Here is a 14,270-nt window from a genome sequence, read left to right on the forward strand (position 1 = left end):
CTGCATGGGGTTGGTCGAGTCAGGCTTTGCCTCTCTGCAAAAGGAGATGGAACCTGGAATATAATGAACTAAAAACTCTCGCAGCTCTGCGATGCTCTGACATCGACGATCAACCAAATTGGCACTCAGGAAAGCCCAAATGTGCTCGGTAAAGTGCACACTGAATGAAGGGTGTCAAGGTTTCTGTAAAGCAAATGCAGTGCAAGAAAATGGGTAGCGACGTGGGAGTGCGTGCTGCTCTGAGAGCTGCGTGAGCTGCTGGCAGGAGGAAGCCAGAGCCCCTGGATGTTTGTTTTGTCCCTTACCTTTACAGCTGGAGATGTGATAGCAATAGCTGAGAGGAAAGCAGCAGACATGTAAACAGCCCAGCAATTAATGTTACAGCTCCACGCTGGTGAAAATTTGTTTTTTAAAGTTATTTGCTTTGCCCAATGTATTTTTAATGCGCTGAAATGTCGTAATAAGGGCATAACTATTCCAGGATGCTATTGTAAAGCAGGGATGTGGGTTGTAAAGCGTCGGGAGTATTTTGTGCAAAAAAAAACACCCTCCCTTTGCAGATCCTTCATACCAAAAAAATCCTTTTCTGCTTTCGTCTCAGCTGCATGCATGTCTGGAACATGCTGTTAGCAATGGAGCAGAGCTGCTGGGAGTGGGCAGGGATGTCCTGTGAATCTTTGCTTCTCTCTCTTTTTTCATGCTGTTAGAGCAACGAGAGGCAAGAAGCTTATGGCTCGTGGCTTCTTCTTTGCAAACTATGGCATGAAATTACAGGTGGTGGCTGGGGATGTTCACATTGGGATGTTTTGTTGTGCTCCTTTGTTGCACTGGTTAAGGAGCTCTTCTCCATATGGTCGCTCCCAATGTCAGATTTTTACCTGATTAGTTTCCATAATTCTCCTCAATTGTAGCCCAGCCCAAGTGATGATCTGGGTTCCTTTTCTCTAGCTGGCGTTTAGCAGAGCACATATAGCAGTATGCATCAACGTGGGGTTTGTGGGTTACAGCTGAGCACCCTCCTAAGCTCTTTCTTGTGGGGTTTATCTCAAGGAAGGAAGAATATTTGTTGAGAATATCCACCTCAGCGTCATTTCCTCTGTCAAATTCCTGACATTTCTGCATCCCTTTTGGCCAGCTCCTTCCCCTCCCCCTTTCCTTTCAGATTCCATTAAAACTTGGAATTGTTTATCAAACTTGCCAATTCCCGATCCGTGGGATTCAAAGTTATGGACTCTTGTATATTTTTAGGTGGAAAGAGGAGAGAAATGAGGAGAGAAAGATGGGAACTATGATCTTTTTGACCTAGTGAGATCCTGGTTCAAATATATTCTGGGATTTTGAATATAATGTGGTGAGTTTACTGCCTAGAGGGAGTTATTCCTGCTAAAAACCCAGCCATGTGGAAGGGTTTAGCAAGGAACCTCGGTGCACCTGAAGGAAAACCCTGTGATTCTTTTGGCTCCTTTAGAAACGTGTTGTCCTTGCAAGTTGAGTGTAAGGCTTGGTTGGGTTGGGTTGGCTTGGGTATGGCTTGGTTGGGTTTGGTTGGTTTGAGTTTGGTTGGGTTTGGTTGGGTTGGGTTTGGTTGGGTTGGGTTGGGTTGGGTTGGGTTTGGTTGGGTTGGGTTTGGTTGGGTTTGGTTGGGTTGGGTTTGGTTGGGTTAGATTTGGTTTGGCTTGGTTGGGTTGGATTAGATTTGGTTTGGCTTACTTGGTTTGAGTTGGGTTTGAAGCATCCTGGGTGACATTACAGAGGGAGGAAAGGCAGAATGTGACCATCTTTTGTTAAGGCTGATGAGATGCAGTTCTCTCATCTCTTCCTGGGCAGTTCTGTCAATCCCTTGCATATTTTCAAAGATATTTTGTCACCAAAGGACTGGAGGTTTGTGGATTACTCAACAAGTACAGTAGTTCTACCCCAATCCATCCGCTCTCTCTTCCCAACAAAACCCCGCACTCTGTAACTGAATAGTTCATAGGTCCTAGAGAGAGAAATTCAGGTCATGGGCATTTTGAGTGCTGGAAATAAACATTCACGTGCCAGTGGCTTGAGTAGAAGCTCCGCCATCCCCAGCGCACAGCGCGCTCGTCCTGGCACCATGCGGGTGCGGGAGCGACGTGAATTAGGTTTCTGTCCTTATTGTTACTGCGTGAATGGGGGGAGTGGGGAGGGGGTGGGGGAACCAGAGCTCTGCATCATTTTCTTTGCTGTTTGCAAACCCCTCTGAATAGTGAAAAACAATGCGATTAATTTTCTCTAGCGCAATCATGCATAGATTTAATAAGCATCCAAAGGTAGGATCCATCTGTAAAGTACGCGCTGCATGCTAAATTACTTCTCTTCTGCAATTTTTTTTCTTTCCAAACCTTAATTAATTGAAGAAAAAAAAAAATTGTTTATTAAAGTGGGAACAGGCTAGGCTCTGTCTCTGCATCTCTGGTTCAAAAGTTCATACAATTCCCTGAAGGCTCATCTGTGTGTGTGTGTGTGTGTGTGTGTGTGTGTGTGTGTGTTTGCAATTGGGTGTGTGTGTGCACATCTCTCTCTCACTCACAGTCTTGCTCTCTCTCTGCTAGGAGACAGATGCCCAGAAAGGTGCTGTGCTTTAAACAAAGGTTTCTTTTTTCTTTTCTTCTTTAATTCTTTTTTCTTTCGGAAGAGTCTTAACTTGGCGGTGCTCTTGCTTCTCTCCCGCCACTGCTTGTCCTTGATCCCTTTTGGCTCTGAGAGGTAAAGTCACTTCCAGTGCGTATCTTCAAGCGAATTAACAGGGGTAAAAGATGAAGGACGGGCAGCTGATGCCACAGGTGGATCCCCAGCAAGGAGGAAGCAGGCTGAGGCTCCTGGGAAGGGAGAGTGCTTTGGGCATGCAGGGCACACACGGGAAAAATATCCTTCAGCGCGCAGAGCTGCGCCAGGTGGGGACATCGGGGAGAGAGGAGCGCGTGTGTTTGCCAAAGCCATAATCGCCTCTTGTCTTCCTTCAATGTTGCCCTCTCCTTGAATCCCTGCCTGCCTCCCGTCTCCGTCAGGCTCCTTCTGTTCCCCAGCAGACACCGGCTCCGGTTGCAGCCTCGGTTTCTGCTGGCTCAGCTCACCTCGCCTTCCCCTCCCGTGGTGTCCGTACCCCCATCCCGCAGCCCCTGTTCCCACAGTGCTCCCGACGCAGCCCATCCGCTGCCCCCTCGCCTCTCCCTGCTGCTCTGGCCAATATTTCCCACTCTCTTTTTCATCTTGTCCCCTTGTGCTGTCACAGCACCGTGGGCTGGGGTCTTGGTCTGCTTTGCTCCTTCCTACCAAGAGCAGGAGCGCGTTGGGTGTTAAGGTGATGCACAAAGTCCCAGTGTGAGCTGCAGCTCAGCCATCCCAAGGTAGGGTGGGCTCCGCGGTGTCGGGTGTAGGAGATCACAGAATCATAGAACCACTAAGATTGGAGAAGACCTCCAAGATCCCCAAGTCCAACCCCAGTGCACCCCCACTGTGCCCAATGACCACGTCCCTCAGTGCCACATCTCCATGTTCCACAAACACCTCCAGGGATGGTGACTCTCCCACCTCCCTGAGCATCCTGAGCCGATGCCTCTCTGAGAAGAACTCTTTCCTAATATCCAACCTGAACCTCCCCTTGAGGCCATCATCTCTCATCCAGAGATGGGTGCTTCCATGGCCCCAGAGGTCTTCTCCTCAGGACGCTCCAACCCAAACCTTGCACTCAGCTCACAAGGACCACGTGTTTCTGAAGGAGCAACAAAGAACCCCAGGGTTTTCCCTCAGGGTGTGGGCAGCTTTCCAGCCCCACTGGAGAGGTTCAGTGCTGAAGAAGGCGATTGCTGCAAAGCTCATGGATGCCATGCAAGTTGGGAGGACAACCCCCAGCAAGAGCTGCTGAGGCTGCCTCAGCATCTCCATCCATAGCCAGGGAACAGGAGCCCTTCCCAGCAGAGTGGGGCTCGCTCAGCTTCCCGTAAGGACTGGCGACAGTTTCAGATGGAGTGCACTGTATATTTAGATTGTAAACAGAAAGGAAACACACTTTTTTTTTTTTTTTTTTAATAGCTGCATCCAGTGTTGTGGGTAAAGTGACACAAACGCTTTATCCGATGCAGTTAAATTTATGCTCAGTCAGATGAGATTTTTCAGGTTTTCCTTTCCACGTCCGATCCATTTAAAGTTCTATTTATCGCCGGAGCGCTTTAATTTGAGATAATGGCATGATTTTTATTTTATTATTTTCATGCTGACAGTTGGCCAAGGACTCGGAACCGCGTGCCGCAGATGGCACGTCGAGTGGCGTGTTGGATGGTACAAGTCCTCCAGAATAAAAATTGCAGCTGGGCTTTATAAGCCACCTGGATGAGTGATGTGGGAAAGGAGGAACGGCTGCTCCGCTTTTCCAATACATTTAGAAGAATTTGTGAAACGGCTGCTGCTTGGTTCGCAGGATTTAACAGCACGGGTGTCTGTGCTCAGTTGCACCTCTGCAACCGCCCGCCTCAACCCGGTGTTCAGTTCTGCCAACCTTGCTCTCCAGCAGCAATCCCAAGCATTCAGAAAACCGTGGGATTATTTTTGTAATGCTCCTTCCTCTCTCGGATTCAAGTTTCCTGTCCTTTCCCACAAACAAGAGGACGAGGAATTTGGGAGGGGTGTGAACTGAAAGTTGAGATTCTCCTGCGATTGTGTTACTCCAGTTGTTGGGATTCCTGGAATATTCCGAATGCAACATCTTCAAAACATTAGCAAGAGCTGCTTGCCCTGTCCCTAAAGGTCATGTGTCCGGCAGCAGCGGAAATGTTTTCCCTGGGAAACGTCTGGCAAAGGTAGATATTTCCCAAGGCTTTCCCTTGAAAACATCTAGCGAGGTCTGAAGAGTTGGGGAACGGGTTTCCATAGAGAGAACTACGGGTTGGGGCGCTTTTTTTTGCCTTTTTTTTTTTTTTTCATAGGAGCGAGGCATGATGGGGGTTGGAACTTTAGGATTCCTTCCAACCTCAGCCATTCCGTGACTCGATGATGGCACCGCACGGTGCAGCTCCAGCGCATCCCCACGACCCAACAGCATCCACCGAGTGCTGCTGTGGCTGCAGATGGCTCCAGGAGGGAGCCTGCCCTGCGTGTGCTCGCTGTTCCGTGCCCCCCAGGAGGGCCAAGCCCTGAGCCCCCCGCCCGCACGGCCCCACATCGCCCCAGCCCCACTGCGCCGCGTGCAGCCGCTCCGCTGCTGGCGCTGGAAATTGCTCCTTAGGAAAAGGGGGTGGTGGTGGTGGTTAGAGAAAGGGGGGAAAAAAAATGTTGAGGCCGGTGGCTGTAATCATCCTAGTTGCTGTCTATTTCCTCAGACTAATAGCAGAGCGATCAGAGTCGGGGAGTTCAAACAGAGGTTATCTTTCCCAGGTACCATCTCGCCCAACGAGAATTTGATTTTTTTCTATAGGACTTTACTCCATTAGATTAATGAAATTTCAATGAGAGCCTGGCGCCCCCTGAAGCTTTGTTAACAAAACAAATGGTGATTCTGTAGGTGTGACAGCTTGCTAGGAGAGTTACGAGAAGGTGAATACATCCTCGCAATCCACTCAGCCTGCAACACATTGATCTCTATTTAAAGCGCCAATCGGATTTTTGTTAATTATAAATGATTGATCTGCAGCTCTCCCCACTCCCATTGCCACGACCACCCGCCCTCCTCGTCTTGCATGTGCTCTCCCCCCATCCCCGAGCCCCCGGCGCACGCACACTTGTAACTTCTTTGCATGCTGCATGTGGAGCTTTTTTTTTTGTTTCAGAGACGGCCATAGAAGGCAAATTGCAGCAGCACCCAATGGCAGCGCTCTGTCTTTACTGTTGCTGTCAGCAGTTTCATTGCAAGCCCCATGTTTTTCATGGTTTATCAGCTGAACGTTAAAACTAACTCTGCGCCGGGCGTATTTTACGGAAAAAAAAAGAAAAGAAAAGAGCTTTGAAGCAAACTGAGGTGCAGTAATTAAAGCAGGGAAAACGCATTCGGCTTCTGCTGGGTTCTGATTTTCTATCTGCAGGAGCTGGGAAATGGAACTGCCATTGTTAAATCACCACTTTAAAGGGGGGGGTTTTATAGGGGTCACCGCGCGCGATCCTATGGACGGTGCGAGGATGATCGTGGGCACAGGGGGAGGCTCCGGCTGCTTCTGCAGCCAAAAGTCTCCATGGGTTCTGATTTTACCCTGGTAAAGTTATTTTGTGTTGGGGCAAAGCTCAGGAGAGCAGCCCAAAGGCCGGCTGCTCCCATAGTTCTTTGGGCAGCTGTGAGCGGGCACGGAGCCGTTCCGGAGCCCCAAAGCTGTGTGCACCCCATGGATTCTCCTGTTTTGTTCTGCTTCCAGGACGCTTCCCATCCCAGCGTCCCCGTGGGTTGGTTTGAGTTTTGCTGGGCTTTCTGAAGCTTGGTTCGGGCACTGGGAGCGGGGAGGAGGGTGGTTGCAGCTCCACTGGGTCCTTCTCAGGACGGGGATCGCTGCGCCCAAGGAGCTGGGTGCTGTGGCACATATGGGGACCTGCTCCGTGCCCAGAGCTTCCTTCCCAAATGCTTCCAAAAACCAAATGCAGAAAGAAGGGAGGAGGTGATGCTTCTGCGGCCTTTATTCGTGAAGATGGGTGAGAAATCCCACTGTCCTTCCTCAGACCCCCCCCCCAAAAAAAAACCTCATGATGCTCTGCCTGCACCAGGACCCGACGGCAAAAGCTGGGCAAAAAAAAACCCAAACCAAACCAAACCAAACCAAACCAAACCAAACCAAAAGCGAGCAACGTGAAATTAACACAGCAACATTTACCATCATAGTGATATGGATGGCGGAAGGTGTTATTAAAGATGTCCCCCGCGAGAGACTTAGTGGGGGAGAATCTCAATTAAACGCGCCGGGTTGATTACTTAACGCTCAGATAACAGCTCGGAGGGAAGGCGATGGGTTTGGGTCGGTCCCCGCAGCCCCGGTCCTGTACTGGGGATGGAGTGGGAGAAGCGGGGGCTTCGGGGTGAGCCCCCCCCCCGGCTCTTTCCCATCGCTGCACCGCGTGTGCTGGCTGCAGGGAGCGCCAGGCGAAAGCGTTCAGCATCGATTTCTGTCACGAGGAGCTAAATCCTGCCTCTACCGACGGTGACAAAAAGGTGTTCCGCAGTCTGCACCCCTTCCAAAGGAAGGACGCAGAAATTGGGGGGGGGGCTGGAGGTGGAGGGGGGGTGGAACTCTGCAAAAATGTGGCTTTGCTGGCCCAGAGGTTTTGGTGCTGAGCTCCCATCAGTGCCGACGTGAGGGAGCTGCCGATGGCGCGGGGGCATCGGGCGCCTTTGGTTCCACGTGCGGAGAGCAGCGGATCCTCGGAGAGGTTGAATCCTTTTCCCGTTGTCTTTTTGAATCGCCTAACGAATGATTTTCATTAGCGGGGCTGTAATTTATGCGGTCCCAGCGGGCTCCGCCAAGGTTAAATAATTTAAAGAAATAAAACCCCGATCCGATGTAATACAGCTAATGAAGTATATTAGACCCTCCGCGGCAGCGCGGGGCGGAATAGATCTCCGCTGCAAAACAGCGGCGCGGCGCGAGGACACAAATCACGGCGTAAATATCCAAATGCAGCAAGATGCTGCGAATTTTTACAGATCTGCCATAAAACGAGATGAACGCCGGGGATGCGGCCCCCGTTCTCCTGAATTACAAAGGGATATCATGGGATTGCAAGCGACACTCGCATAAATAAAAAATCAATTCTTAATGATGAGGCAGGCTTGTTTTAGCGCATTACCCGGGTTAAATGGGAGCAACGCCGAAACGGCGCGTCCTATAAGACCGGCGGAATCATTGTATATTAATATGATTTAGAGAGCAGCATACCTCGATGGAATAATTGTTATTATATCTATACAGCCAGATGGCACTCGGCGTAAACAGCCAGCGAGCACCTCCGGCGCCGCCGCGCTCAGGTGTTGGCTTCCACGTCCCCCATTTTTTTGGGGTGGTGGTGGGGGGGAAACACAGGGAATCACCTCAATATTAGGCCTTTTTTTTTTTATTTTTTCAGGTATCGTCCACTTTGGCTCTCGTTTTCCCTTTAAAAAAAAAAATGGATTAAAAATCTATCTATTTCTCTCTGCTGCCGAGGCTTCCCGAGTGGGAATTTTGCGGTGGAAAAAAGGGAGATTTCAGTGCTGCCTGGTTTTGTTCTGCACGTTTATGGTGACAGATGTTTGAAAAGCCCTTTCGGCTGAAGAGCTTCGGCTCCTTTTTTTTCTTTCCTTCCTTCCTTTCCAAAAAAAAAAAAAAAAAGCAAAGAAATGAACGTTCAGAAACTTAATTAGCCGAAAAAAAAAAAAATGGAGCACTGAGAAATGGGGACTTAAAATCAGGCGGCTCTGTTAATGTTGGGATCAGGGGATTGAAGTGGTCAAGTTGGGCTTTGCATTGCAGGGCTGCTAGTCTATATTCCATATTCCATATTCCATATTCCATATTCCATATTCCATATTCCACATTCCATATTCTATATTCTATATTCCGTATTCCGTATTCTATATTCCATATTCTATATTCCCTATTCCATATTCCATATTCTATATTCTATATTCTATATTCTATATTCTATATTCTATATTCTATATTCTATATTCTATATTCTATATTATATAGCGTATGTTATATAGTCTATATTCCATGTTCTGTGTTATAAATTCTGTATTCTACATTCCATATTCTGTATTCTGAAGTCTGTATTCTGTATTCTACATTCTATGTTTTATATTCTATATTCTACATTCCATATTCTATATTCTATGTTCTATGTTCTATATTCCATATTCTATATTCCATATTCCATATTCTATATTCTATATTCTATATTCTATATTCTATATTCTATATTCTATATTCTATATTCTATATNCTATATTCTATATTCTATATTCTATATTCTATATTCTATATTCTATATCCTATATCCTATATTCTATATTCTATATTCTATATTCTATATTCTATGTATTCTATGTTGTATATTCTATATTCTATGTTGTATAGCCTATGTTATATAGTCTATATTCCACATTCTATGTTATAAATTCTATAGTCTACATTCTATAGTCCACATTCTATCTTGTATGTTATAAATTCTGTATTCTATCTCATAAATTCTATACTCCACATTCTCGATTTTACATTCTACTTTCTATATTTTGTATTCTACATTCTATGTTCTATATCTACATTCTACGCTCTATATTCTACATTCTACCCTGAACATTCTATATCCTATTCTACATCCTATTACACATTTTATCATGGCTAATTTACATCTTTCCTTCCCCGAGATTTTAACACGGGCAGCGCTTTCCGGTGATTCCAAAGCGGTTCTTTCCGTTTCCCTCCATCCTTTTCCTCCTTCTCTCTTCTCCTGCCTGTTAGCTGCTCCCCACATTGGTTTTGTGTGGACGTCTGACAGCTCCTGGCGCTCCAGAGCCCGCGCTGCTCTCAGCCCTGCCCCGCAGTGCTCATCTCCCCCGCTCTGCCCCAGCTCCCCCGCCTGCGTGACCCCGCGCCGCTCGTTGCATCCCACCCATCCTTGGGACACTTGTGGCAGGGGACGGGGGCTGCCACGTGGGTCAGACCGTGGAGGCGATGTATTCTATCGCTGTATCCCGGCTTGCGGGGACGGAGCCGCTTCCCTGACAGCTGACCTGCGGGTCCCTAGGGGCTGGATCCCGATGGGAACCCCTGCACCCTCGCCCTTTGTTGGGGGCGTGCGGCGAGGTCGCTTCTCGCTGGGGTTCCAGGGATCCCCAGCGCGAGGGGTGAGAGAAATCACGGGAAGAAGATGGGAGCTGGAGACGAATGTTTCGTGCCGATACCGCGGCGCTGGGAGCGCGCCCGCGTGCCGCTGACCCTGGTCAGAGCGGGGCCATTGTTTGCTGATGGAAGGGACTGTCAGCGGTGACATATGGCCCCGCAGCGCTGGCTTTCCTGTTGGAGGGGAACAGGAAGAAAACAGCCCGCAGCCGAGCCGAAGAGCGAAGCCCCTTTTTCAACGCTATTTACATCTTCGCTTACTTGCGGATCTTTTTTTTTTTTTTTTTTTCCCCCGTGTGGCTGAGGAGCTTTTATTGAATTCCATCCTTCAGCTGAAGGGAGAGGAAAAATCCCACTGCTGAGGAAGGGATGTGCTCGGGCTCCTTCCTCTTCCCTTATGGAACGGCTCATCGGGATCTCTTAAAGCTGTTTGTGCGTGCTTGTGCAACGAGCCCTTCCTTAAAACCAATTCCTTCCCTCCTCCCCGTATTTCTCTTCATTAGACGAACAGATCCTCAGCTGCTGCCAATTGTCATAACTTCATTATGGGCTTTGGGCAATTTACACCAGCTGAAATGGGCCTGGGAGCGTTGTGCCCCGGGGGGAGCAGGCACCGTTCTGTGCGTGGCACTCTGACCCTGGCATTACCAATGCTCTGGATGCCTGTGCCACGTTACCCCATCCACCTCATATATGACTGAACTTGGGCAGGAGGACGAGACCAAGGGCTTTGGGTCTTCATTTTGAGTTTCTAAATGTTTCCCCTTTTGTTTCGTTATCTCTAGGGGACGTTTTGTCTCCTCTCCTTGCCTTCAAAGAGGAGTTTGCAGCAGAGCCGTGCTCGGGTGCAGGGTTCACCAGCGCATCCCTTGGGGTGGGGGGAAACTGAGGCACGGGGCAGGGCAGGGGGTGGCACCAAGGCAGAATGACCCCAAGCTGGGACCCAGCTGTGAGCACGGAGCATAGGGACGAGGTGGGCTTCAGTGAGGCAGCTGAGAGGGGCTGGGAGCTGCGAAACCCCCACGGCAGGAGGGTCTTGGGTTTGGGGGATGAGACCTCGGACCTCTGGGGTCTTCTCTCTGGGAGATTTCCACTGCAGGCTTGAGTTGCTCTTAAAGTTTTCAGCGTAAAGCAGGCTGTACCCGTGCAGTGTTTCATTCCCAGGCACTTTCCCACTTTCCCCTACTTCAATGGCTCCGCTGAGCCACTGCGGCCAACCAACGCCGCCTCTGAGCTCCGTGCCCTCAATTGCAGCAAAACATTTAAGCATATGCTTAAAACAGCCTTCACTTAACAAATGGTGGCAGCAGGGCTTAACCATGTGTGTAAGCACTTTCTGAACGGGGGCTGTCTTATCAAGGGTCACTGTCGTCCCTCCCGCCCCCAAAATGAAGGCTGTTCTGCTCTGCTCTGTAGGGACAGGGCCGCTCACGTGGGGCTGTGCCCCCCAGGCAGCACAGAGCTGTGCCATCCCGAAGCAGATCCGCCCCGCTCGAACCGCGCTCACTTTAGGGGTATGTGCTAATTGCTGCCCCCCCATTGCAATAAATCACAGTGGGAGCTGCAGCTCGCCAAAAAAAAATCCATTTCTGGACCAAAGCTTTTTTCGGGCTCACGGATGGATTTGGTGCACGTGAGACCCCGCTCACTCCAAGACCCCAGGAGTGCTGCTGTGTTCTCATGGAGTGCAGAGCACCTCTGGGCTCCAGGAAGGGAAAACCAGTGGAAGAAGAGGCAAATTTCTCTTCTAAATCTTCCGGAGGAGAGATGGAGCGATCGCCCAAGCAGCCTTTTTTCGTTTCCTTTCCTTTTGTTTGTAAAGAAACCCACGGGTCCAAAAGGCTGAAATAGTTTGCTTGGCTTTTTTAAGTCTCTCCGAAGCGTTTGTGCGGTTCCGCCGCTCCGTACACGCGCGCTCCCCCCTCTTTGCTCTGATTACACCTCTCCATGTGCTCAAGGGGAGGAAACTACTGTTAATTTCACCGAAATTAACTGACATTGTTGTTTTGCCGCTCGGCAATAATTTCTCCGCGGTGCCCCAGGGGCGCCTCTGTTCCCCGTTCAAAGATGTCACCGTCTCGGCGACGCAGCACTGCTGTTCAGTTTGACTTCTCATTTCTGTTGCCTGGAGCTGTGCTGCTCTCAGGAAACGGCACCGTATAAATCGAGGCATCTCTGGGCATTGCGTACCCATCTATAATTTATCTTTTTTTTTTTTTTTTTTTTTTTAATATTTCATGTGTACTTTCAGAAGCTCTGCGGTCGCCGCTGCGTTGTCCTCACCTCCGGTTATTCTCGGAGGTGCCCCGGGGCCGCGTTGTGCTCAGCTGCATGGAGCAAGGACGCAGCAGCAGCGCTGCTGGGTGCAGAAATGCTGCTCAGCCCCGCAGAGCTCCGGGGATTTCTGCAGGGTCCTGGCAGCACCGTGATGCACCGAGAAGGTTTAGAGGCAGCGGCCGCAGGCAGGACCTCGAGGAGGCTCTGAGCGGCGAGTTCTGCGTCGCGCCAATTATCTTCATGCCCCCCCGTGTTTCCCCCCCCCCCACCTGCAAAATGAGGTTCATTATCTCCTGCTTCAAATACAGTCTCCTCCGAACGCCGACAGGCTTTTGCAAGGCGCGCATAAAGCACGCTGCGGGATGGGGAGCCGGCTCTGCGGGGACCTCCACTTCCACGCGGGTATTATTTATAGATGGGAGTTTGCAGAAGACATTTGAAGGGCTCTGGAGATGAACCATCCTTTTGTGCAATGCCCGATATTGCGTTTTCTGTCACTCCTTTAGTTCTCGGTTGCGTGCAGGTGTCCCTTGGCTCCAAAGGGCACAGTGCGAAAGGGAATAAATTCTCCGGGTCTGATGCAGCCAGGAGGGAATGCCCCCATTGCACAGCCCTGGGTGTCAGACTGCAGCGTGTATGACACCGTGCCCACACCTGGTTGGAGTCTGCAGAGCCTCGTCTAGCACCAACTGATAATCATTAGGCTTGGATTGCTTTTTGGTGTTTGTGTCGCGCTTTATCGTGCCTCTGAATCCCTTCAGTCGGGGCTGGGGGGGGGGGGGGGGGGGGGGGGGGGGGGGCGGAGAAGAGGATTGAGTTGAATTTCGGCAATGTTTTTGAACCAGTACTCACTGCCTTCCCCTCATCGACAAAACGAGGGGGAGGATCAGATCAGTGCTGTGTTATTTCCCGTGGATCCCAGGAATCCGTAGCTGGATGGCTGGTTCAGCTCTCTATAAAAGGCCATGCAGCTCGCTCTGTATAAACACGGGGCAAATATTTAGTTAAAGTGGGGACGCTCGTGAAGAAGCAACTGGGTGTTTTCCGTTCCTCCTGTGTCCCGCAGTGTGCGTGCGGGTGTCTGTGCAAATCGGCTTCTTGCAGGGCTGCAGTCGGCGCAGTGGCCGCGGTCACCTCGCCCAGCCAGGCACAGGAGCTGCTACTGGGGAGCCAGGTAAACACGTCAGGTCCAGGTGTGCCTATGGAGCAGATGTGCAATCCTTCTGCAAAGGTCGCTGCCGTGCTTTCTTTTCTCTCCGTCCAACAAACGTTACGGACTGCGGCTTTGCATCCAAGTGTTTTGCATTTATTTGCTGCACCGCCGCCGGGTCTGGGTCCCAGCTGACAGCTCGCTGCCTGTCCCGTCCTTAAGGATGGATGCTATGGCATGCATGGGATGCTCCTCTCAAAGTCCTGCATGGGGCTGACACCGGTGCCTTGCTAAGAGTCCTAAAGTCAGGGCTAGGTCCTCCCCCATTTTTGCCCATATACCTTACAAGCCCCTTTTTTTGTACCAAGGAGCAGTGATGTGTGCCAAGTTTTGGGGTCTCGGTGGCAGAGGGGGGGGTCAGGCCCACTCCCCCCACCCCGTGCCCTGCAGACCGTGCTCCCACCCTTCAGCTCTGAGCTGCTCATGCGGGGCCGCACCAAATTCCAGCTCCTGATGAATTGCTCTCCTCCCAGCAACACAAAACGCGCACTTGGGCAGAGCATGGGTGAGTGGTTTTGTGGAAACTTTCAGGAGCTGGAGTCACTCTAAAGCGACCTGTAATAAATGGCGTGACGTTTAAAGATGCCCCGCTGGCACTGTTAAATATTAAACCAGCTTGTTTCTTTGTTCCCGCAGCTCATACCAACTGCAGGAGCCACAGGTGTGCTGCGCTCGGGGAGGTGGCACCCGGGGAGGCACAGGGTGACATTCCTGTCCCCAGTGTGCACGCAGCTGGGGGGACGCCAGGGCCTGAGGGTCACTGCCCCACAGGTGTTTGTACCTGGAGAGATCAAACCTGGGGAACGGCAGCTGCACCCTTCCCTTCCTCAAAATGCCAGCAAGCTGCCACTGTAATATTTGCTTTTCTCTGGGTCTGGAAGCTGATTTCAGCCAAGTGGAACAGAAGTTGTTCTAAAGGAGTTGTAAAGGATGGGGATGGGGATGGGGTTGGGGACGGGAATGGGGAC

General features: G+C 50.4%; 1 protein-coding gene across 1 annotated transcript in view; it reads left to right on the forward strand.

The window, feature by feature from the left end:
* The window catches only part of SKAP1 (src kinase associated phosphoprotein 1), a 117,004-nt gene that overhangs the window by 47,488 nt on the left and 55,246 nt on the right, over nucleotides 1-14,270 (forward strand). The gene's annotated exons all lie outside the window — the stretch shown is intronic.

Source organism: Numida meleagris, chromosome 26, assembly GCF_002078875.1.
Source record: "Numida meleagris isolate 19003 breed g44 Domestic line chromosome 26, NumMel1.0, whole genome shotgun sequence".
In the NCBI taxonomy this organism is placed as follows: domain Eukaryota; kingdom Metazoa; phylum Chordata; class Aves; order Galliformes; family Numididae; genus Numida; species Numida meleagris.